This window comes from Peromyscus maniculatus, chromosome 20, assembly GCF_049852395.1.
Source record: "Peromyscus maniculatus bairdii isolate BWxNUB_F1_BW_parent chromosome 20, HU_Pman_BW_mat_3.1, whole genome shotgun sequence".
Taxonomy (NCBI): domain Eukaryota; kingdom Metazoa; phylum Chordata; class Mammalia; order Rodentia; family Cricetidae; genus Peromyscus; species Peromyscus maniculatus.
The window spans coordinates 10,912,929-10,922,960 of NC_134871.1; positions in this window are offsets into that span (position 1 = coordinate 10,912,929).

The window sequence follows — 10,032 nt, forward strand, 5'->3', positions numbered from 1 at the left end:
GAGGTTGACCCACTGGACACTGGAGGGAACCAGTCCAGCAGTAGAGGAAAGGAGAGCCTCAGATCTGAAGTGGGAACAGGGCAGTTCTTAGTGTTGACCACAGGTAGAAACCGAAGGTCCCTGGCAAGCCTTGACTCAGAGCAGAGATGAATGATGCAGAAAAATGATCTCAAAGCAGGTGTGTGTGTGTGTGTGTGTGTGTGTGTGTGTATGTGTGTGTGTGTGTGTGTATGTATGTATGTGAATGCATCTTTGCTCCTTCCCATCTGATTAGTATCTAGTCTCAGACTTGCAATTAGTTACTGCTGTATATAGATAGATGAATTCATAGACATGTAAATGGCCTTTCTACTTGTGACCAGTTAATAGACATCAAGTGACCAAATACTTCAGTAAATAACTGACAGAAGGGCTGAAAAGAAAGGTGCATTGAGCTAGGAGTTGTATTCCCAACTTGTGAAGTTCAAGTGGGAGGGTCACAGATACATACATACATACATACATACACATATATGTATACACACACACACACACACACACACACACACACACACACACACATATCTTAAAGGAAGTTATGCCACTAGGGCTGATGATGCTTCCCACAGGAACTACAAACTAACAAAACCCCTGGTATCAAGCAGGAGAAATCTCCTGTAGAATGGTTGGCCAAGGTTGTAGTGGGTAGCCATTCCAGCTTTGATCTGGAAGTTCCAAACCCCATCAAGACTTCGGCAACTGTCACCCCTACATGACAGGGCCAAGGGAGGAGGTGCCTGGAGACCCGAGATCTGGATGGGCCAGCTGCTTTCTCTGTTCTGGGACCCTGAACGGTGGAGGTGGACTGAGCAGAGCTCTAAAGAACACTGCTGGATTGTGATACACCTTCCCCAGACCCCACGACCTACCTATCCTTTAATTTGTAAGTTACGCCATTAAATAAATATCCTTTTAACTATGTGGAATGGCCTTAATAATTTCACCAATACAAGGTAGTCCAAGCGATTCCCCAAACAGTAGAGACACCATCTGTTGCCCTTGGCTGCCCCAGACATTGATGGTAAGCCCCCATTGATGAAGACACCACACACTTAGGACACAGGATGGATTATTTGAGCTAGACCTATCCTGAAAACCTCTTTCCTGTGGTCTAGGTGCCAGAAAATACTAAACTAGCTGCCGAGGAAGGGACACAGTCCTACCCTGGCTGTGACACCCATAAACCACCACAATGACCAGCATGGCAGGATATCCATAAAAGTGCAGTAAGTGGCACTCATGTTAATGATAACAATCAGCCATTTAATTGGACTCAGGCCTGCTCAACAGAAAGGAGACCGTGTCTAGTACTAGAAACCTAGCCAGCTTCCTGGGGCTGGTGAGATCATGGGTCTTAGAGGAGAAGGGACAGAAAGACTGTAAAAGTCTGACTATCAGGAAGTCTGCTGAGAAACAGTCTCTCCCGGAAATGGCTGCATCAACATGATCTGAACAATGGTGAGATCAGCAGACGTGCTGAAGTGAACAGGGGACATCTTATGGGGCCACAGCCTTGGACAATGAACTACAGGCAGCTGATAACTACAGGCAGCAGAGAAGGGGAGTCTCCCAGGGATGAGCTCTTTAATTGATTATCCAATACAAAGTGGTCAGTTCTGAAAAAGTACACACACAAACAAAAATGGATTCAGCCGACTTATGTATTTGTGCACACACACACACACACACACATATATGTATGTACACAAATACACACACATATGTATATCTTAATAATTGGGGAAGAAGAAGTTATCGATTTGAGAGTGAGGGAAGGACATGAAAGGAGTTGGAGAGAGAGTACTTGGGAGGGACTAGAAATGCTGCAAGCCACAGGAAAATGTAATGGAATCCAGATACTATCATAGAAGCTACTACTTGGAAAGGTCAAGGACTTTTCTGAAGGTCAAGTCATGGCTTAAGAAGTCTTGGTGATACTTTAGCTTTTGTGTATATATTAGCTAGTTTCTACAATGATTTTCTTATATGCTATGTGTGCTCCCAAGAACTCCTAACAGTGTATTTATCTAAAATACCTATCAAGCATCCAAGGCCAAACAATCTCCTGAACTAAGTTAACACCCTTATGGAAACAATGCCTGTCTCTAGGTCAGGGTGATAGCTTTATTTCTAATGCAATTTAAGCTGAGACCCTCCTTTCTTATACAGCCTTACTAACATTATAGACTCCTAACTTCTTACCTAACCACTTCTAGGAATGTAGACTGAGCACATAAATCCCCTTTTTCTTGATATACTAACCAATCATTAGCTCTCAGTTGACCTCCTCCTTTACCACTCCCTTTTTGGGTTGTAAAAGAAAACCTGATGGTCACTCCCTGAGGGAAACTTGTCTGCCTTTATGACCCTGTAAGAATTCAAGCCTGGTGACCTTGCTCAGCCAGAGGATTGCTATTGCTTGGGTTTATAACTGAATACCTGAGAGATGAGGGAGCAGAGAAGTGTAAGGAGACATAGAGGAGGATTTTGACTAGAGAACTTGAGGACAAGACAGAGAAAAGAGAACAGAACTAGATGGGTAAGAACTGGAGAGGAATGAACTAGATGGGAAGAACTAGATCGAAGGGCTTTAGAAGAGAGTACTAGAGGAACAAGATGGAAGATGAGGAAGAGTCAGATGGGGAAGAACAAGATGAGAAAGAAGGAGATGGGAGAGGAGCTAAGATGGGAAGGAACTAGATGGATGAGAACCTAGATGGAGCAGAACTAAGATGAGAGAATTAAGATAGAACTGAGAGGGGACAGCAGATAAATGTGGAGAGAAATCAGGCAAGAAAGGAGCTGGGCATGAGAGCAGAATAGAAGCTGTGTAGAGAGAGAACTGACTCAGAATAATAAAGTGTATGGACTAAAGAGTTTCGTGTATGCAGATTCATTTCATATCATCAAGCATTAAATTATCAGCTGGTTTTAAATTCTTCCTGGACCCTGGGAGGGGACTATCGAGGGGCTAGACCCCTCATAATCTCTGTTATAGAAGAAGGAAAGGGAAGGGGGATTATAATGTCGTTATATTTTAATTAAAATGTATAAAACCAAGAAAATGTTTAAATTTCTTAATGTAAAAATTATTTTTTACTTCACAATATTTATTTTTACAAAATTATTCATTTACTTTATGTGTTTAAGTATGTTGCCTACATACAGACATGTGTACCACATGCATGCTTGATTCCTGTGGAGACCAGACTAGGGAGTCAGATCCCTGGGACTGGAGTTACAGATGGTTTAGAGCCATTATGTGGGTGATGGTAATGGAACCTAGGCCTTTGGGAAAATGGCCAGAGCCCTTAACCTCTGAGCCATCTGTTTGGCCCCCCAAATATTATACCAAGTGTGACTTTAAAAAAAGAAACTGCTTGAGGCAATGAACAAAATTAAAAAGTGATTCTTTAAACAGGGATCTGGAAGCCATTATTAACTGAATATTGGTGAAGGTGAGTAAAATATCATGCTAGGTGAGTAAAGGGGGTATGAAGCCTGATTTGACAGGGCTTCCTATCTATCTGGAGATAAAAGGCACACACAAGTGAGCTCAGAGATCGAGGAAATCATAAGGGAATGATCTCAAGGAAAGCAGATGGATTCATACCTTTAGATATTAGATCAGTGCTTCTCAAGCTGTGGGTTGCCGACCCCTTTGGGGGTTAAATGACCCTTTCACAGAGACCACTTAAGACAATTGGAAAACATAAATGTTTACATTATGGCTCATAGCAGTAACAAAATTACAGTTAGGAAGCAGCTACAAAATAACTTCATGGTTGGGGGATCACCACAACATGAGGAACTGTATTAAAGGGTTGCAGCATTAGGAAGAATGAGAACCACTGTTCTAGACAGAAAGAGAAGGAGATGGGGCATCAGGCTAAGGGAAAGGTCCAGCCAACGCTGGAAATGTCAGTGAGTGTGAAGCCACAGGTGCTACCTGCTGAAGGGAACTACCGGGGACTGGATTGTGATAAGAGGAAACCAAATGAAAATGGACCTACTTATTTTAAAGACTAGTTGTTCTTTATCCAGGTAGTGACAATGATGTTTGACATGTATTGGTTTCTCCCCTCTGTGGAGCACACGGTGCCAAACTCTTGTGTTGCTTGGCATTTCCTGGCGGGTATCTTCCCTCCAGATACTGAGGCCAACAACAGACCAAATAATCAGTTCTATAGAAGTCCAGCTTGGTGAACTGAGGGATTTATTGGAGTTATTTACACGAGAATGGATGACAATAGTAACTCATCACCAAGAGCCCATCTCAGTGTGGGTGAGGACTCATGAAACGTCCATCACTAGCGCCTCCGGCATAGCCTGCAGGTGGCTGCATCATCGGAGTCTTCCGTCCCACAGCACTTGACTATCTATAAGTCCTCGAGCAGGTGTCTGGTGAGCATTCTACATCTCCTAGGCTTCTGTACCTTCTAGTTCCTTGTCTCATGAGCCTAGAACAACTCCTCCCCAACTCTACAGGGGCTCTCGGGAGGGGAAATGTAAATCTGGGGAAAGAGTTCCACCACACCTTATCAAAGTGTGCTCTTGCAAGTAACAAGTGACGGAGTTGATGGTTAAGTCGGTGGCAGGGCCTTGCTTATTGAGCTGTTGTAAACAAAAGTTTTCTGAAATTTGAAAGAAAAACTTGATTGAGAAGATTCTATTTTTACAGAAGAAAAACATTGAAGAGTGACAGGTTGACATTTTTTTCTCCAGAGACCAGGTACTAAGCGGAATGGGGATTCAGGTCCCCAAGAGCCGCACACTGACTCTTCCGGAGCTCTGCTATGGGAGAGGGTGAGACCTCTATACTAAGGTGGCATTGCGTCCATGAGCTTAAGGAGAAGACCTTTCCTCATCTACCTGCTACTGTCCCTAATGCAGCAAGTATTAGTGAGAAGGAAAGAAAGAAGATGCTCTGGAAGGTAAAGGACTCTGCTGTGCAAACTTGACCACCTGGGCTGATTTCCAGATCCCAAGGTAGGAAAGAACCAACTCCCAAAAGCTGTCCTCTGATCTCTACACACACACACACACACACACACACACACACACACACACACACACACACACACACACACACCATAATGCCACATACTACTACTACTAATTAACAAAAATAACCCAATACTTGAACAAGGTACTCAATATGGAATATTTTGACAGCCCAGTGAAAAATCAATAAAATCAGAAGCCAGTTGCTCCAGGAAACACCCTGAGTTCTTTGAACTAGGTCAACAGATCACAGACCACCCTTACATGGGTGGGTGAGGACAAATCTCATTTAGGAATCCTTCACCATAAGCACTGCAAGAGAACAAGCTTGCAGCTACTTAATTCACGGTCTGCTACGGAATCTGCATTATGCGTTAGTTTAGTTATTCCTCACCTGGACTATTGTTGGTGTCTTGGCAGGCGCTCTATTCATCTGTCATGCCTTTACTGTCTATTCAAAACACAGAGACATTTATTTTTTTCATCTCACCAGCTGTAATTCTCAAACTACCCTTTATGTAGGCAATTATATCAGCTTTCTGTTTCATCAGAGAATTCAATTTAAGATTTTAGTGCCAGTGGTTAAAATACTTACTTCATACATAACTTGAAGTTTGTATGGTTTTAATTCACATTTATGTTTCTGTTCACACTTTGCATTCTTTAATTGATTTATTTGTTAGCTGTACCATCTGCAGATTTTAGATACCGCACTTTCACAAATGACTTTCCCCCTGATTCATAAAGCTGTTTGGAAAACTATTCCCCTACCTTATTACAATTAAAGCTGCACTACTTCCTCATCTTCCAGAGATGAACATCTTTATAGCATTATCTTCCTGTGTCTTTGTCTGGTTATATTGTTACAGGTTTGGGCATATACAGCCATAATTTTTTAATTATAGAGAAGTTTTGTACAATATGAGCAGAAGACCCTGAATTTGAAGTTTGTTATAAGTACCATGAAGATTTTAAATTTCAGGAGACTAAAGTCAGTCCACTAACTGTTTTTTTGGGGGGTGGTGTGGGGGAAGCATATATCTAACTTATGAAAGTGAAATCCAAGGGCTGTTCTAGAGACAGTATGAATGAGTGACTCTCTTCTAACTTGCGATCCAGAATTTTGGAATTCTCATCTAGGTACACACATTTCTTGCCTGCTGCCTAGAGTCTGTGATGAATGGTAGTTAGAAAGTAAATTAAGAATCCAGGTTAATTACCTTCTCAGTGTAAAACAAGCTGTGGCCATGTTCAGCTTGGAACTGGGAACAAAGAGAAATGTAGTTTTTCCTTGGATTCCATTTGACCTGTACAATGTTTCTGAAGTGCTGCAGCTGCTTAGAGGGGAAGGACCCTGCAACAATCATGCTTTTGTCTAAAAATGTTGCTTGTTGAATGGTGTCATCTCTTGTTTCTATTGGTGGTGGAAGTGTGGGTGGAAAGAAAGAGTATCATTAACAAACTGTCCAGCTGGACATACGTTCAGTAGTTAAGAGCACTGGCTGCTCTTCTAGGGTACCCGGGTTTGATCCCCGGAACCCATATGCTAGCTAATAACTGCTTTTAAACTCCAGCCCCAGGGGATCCGATGCCCTCTTCTGGCCTCAGTGGGACACCAGGCACACACATGGTGCATAGATATACATGCAGGTGAAACTCCCACACATAAAAATAAAAATAATTAAAAACAAAAACCAAACCTCCAGCCCCAAAACACTGGTATGCATAGGTGAGTTTCAGATTTCTATCTTCTCAGAGTTCTTTGCTCTAGACACTAGCTGGCCCTCAAGATTCTTTCCATGCCTACAAACCTAGATATGGCAATGGCTCTTAACTCTGGATTCCTTTGGAGATCGCCACAGGAACTGGAAAGCCCATTGAAATCTGGATCCCACCCAGATTTCTGATTTAATTGGTCTGAGACGTGGCTTTGGCATAGGGACTTTGAACATTTCCCCAGTGGGTTCTAATGTGCAGTTGAGGTTGAGAAGTGCTGAGAGAACACTAAATCCTCAAAGCCAGGACTCTAAACATGCTCTCATATGTTTTATTTTATGCCACTACAACTATTTTTGCAGCACCTCCTCTTAAAATCCTTGCATCAGTTTTCAGTCAACTGCTTAGACTGTTGTCCACTCTCAGTGGCAGATCACCTGGAAAACTTGTCAAAGGTGCAGATTTTTAGAAGTCCCCTTCAGCTTGCGATTCAGTGCATTTGTGACAAATCCAAAAATACGCATATGAAAAAGTCCAACGCCAGTGATTCTTGTGTGTGCTTGGATGCTGCTTCAAAAACACACCTAATGAGAACATGAAAACAGGTACAAGTAGGCCTAAAGGGCACACTACTCCATGGTTTTGTGTTCCAATCGTTATACGATTAATACACACTTTAGACCACAGAGAAAATATACGCTTATTTGATCTTTGATAGTTTTCTAGTAATTATTTGGATGCATAATACATTTTGGTGGAAGTAAGACTTTGGGGGAAAAGAATGAGAATGAATCGTTTACAACATTTAGCAGTGTCAATTTGTATAAAAATATAGATAACAAAGTACTCAATGAACCTAATAACTAGTTTTTAAAAAGTGACAAAAGAATTCACCATTCTTGTGTTAAAAAAGAAATTCTTCCATTGAGAATGTTTTTTTTAAAAAAAATAACCCTTGACACTTCTGTGTTTTAGAGGATTAGAGAAAAATTTGAAGTATCCAGTATGTGAAAACAACTAAGGGATGCCTAGGGTAACTTACACCTTGAGGCTTCAGGATAAGCACACATTTTAGTGTAAGGCTAAAAATCCCCTCTGTCTAGCATATGCTGCAAGGGGAATTTAGGGAAAGAAAATGAATCACTCAAGTTGGAACTACATCAAAATGTCAAATTAACACATTTTGGCTTGTAACGGCGCCATGGGATGTAATGTCTGAATGATCAAGGCTGGGGGGTGCCAAGTCATTTAAAGATAATGTCCTTACCAGTATGCTGGAACTCTCAGTGTCCTATCTAAGGAAGACCTGACAAGTTAACACTGTAATGAACCCAAACAGCTGCAAGAAAACAGCTGCAGAGGAAAACTCTAATACAGAAGTCTACAAACTTAGAAAAATGAGAAGACATTTTCCATGGCGATAAACGATGCATTTGGCTTTCTGTAAGTGTTTTGGGGGTTGTGAAGGTTACACAGCTTCCTTTATTGTGTCTGAAATGGTAGAACAATGAATGAAGATCATTACTACCAGTGGTTACCAAGGTCTCTTTTTCTTCAAAATATTCCTGTTTGGTCTTCTTTTCTCCTGTAATCCTTATTCCCTGGGGAGTGTGCTTTTCTATGACACCCATACCCAAGTCCTGGCTACAGACAGATTTATAACATGGGTTAGTTCAACTGCAGTACCCATGTACACAACAGATCCATTTGTTGGTTTTATTACTCAAGGGTTTTGAGTCTATTGTGAGGATTTTTAATTTAGGAGTGAATAAGCCTCTCAACTTATGATGTCAGGATAGAGAAAAGATATCCAGACCATAGAGGAGCATTGTTCCCACCATTTGGAGGTCCCTGTCTCTACTGAAAGAAAATGGAGCAGACACAAAGAGGAATTAGGGTGGAGCAAGTAATGTTGTGGGCATCAGATCTGGGCTGTAATTCTTGATACTTTAGTAATGGCAGATTTTTTCATTTTTTGCTGCTGTAAGGACTAGTAAATCCCTTTTGTAGGATTAACCTGTTTTGAACTGAGTTTCTAAGATTTCCAAGCAAAATTCTAACCTAGAGCATAATATCAACTAATCTCATACATCATTTCACAGGTGAGAGAACAAGTAATCTTGCCTAGGGACATATATTACAATAAAGTCCCTTTCTTTGCACTTTAATCTATTGGTGTGTTCTCTCTAGAAAAAGACAGAACTGGAGAGCTAGCAAGGTCTGCATTTAATAGTCCCCACCACACTCACAAATGATCACATGGTCACTTGTAAATGAGTAGAGTAGCCCCAGTTCTGAGAGAGCATGCACAGCTGCCCATAACTTGGGGCTATAGATCTACAGCAATGTAACCATACTCATTTTTGCTCCACCAGAGATATTCTCTATATATTCAAAGCCTAAAGCATGCAATTTCTACCTTCCTTCCAAGAGCTAGGTTTGTGGCACTGTTAATGGTCTAAGTGGCTTAGTAGGATATTCAAAGCACCCAAACACTAGGTCAAAACCTTTTACTACCATAACAGTTATCAGGAAAGAAACACTAAATTAACAAGTGTCATTATTACCAGTGGCCAGCATGGGCCACGCATTTCCTGGTTCTTAGCATCTTATTCAAGAATGAAATAAAAATTCCACACAGACTGGAAAGTAGCAAGGACAGTTTATTCAAAGAGAAGTGACAGACTATGCCAGAATACACTGAGTGAAGACACCCAAGGGCCCTGATAATTTGACTGTTTAAGCCTTCTTAGTCTAAGCCAGATCTGGCCCCCTTCTACCTTCTTGGTGTAACTGCATAGTCTAAGTTTGATGGTCATGAAAAGGAAGAGAAACTTATTCCATTATTCAGAGAGGGTGTACATGCAGCTTGGATGCAAGCAGGGATCCTATGTTGCTAACAGCTTGCTAGGTAAATTATTCAGAGGGACATGCATACACCACATGTACAGGTATGCTCTCAGACTGCCAAGTATTGTTCAAAGACAGGTCTAAGCCAAGTGGAGCTCAGGTTAATATGATTCTCTGTGCATACATGCCTCATTGTATTGTCAGTAAATAATATACTAACGTCACAATGTCACAATGGTAATGGCATACAGACTATGCTGCATATGAAAACCTACAGAAATCTTGAGTGTCTAAACAAACCGTGGTATCCTTAGGTACGGTGGAGTAGCACACCAAGCGAGACTTTGGGTCTACATTCTTCTCTGTGTCATAGTTTCATACAGTTGCTTTTGCCCTGCAACTATACAGAGCTTCCCCCGTGGT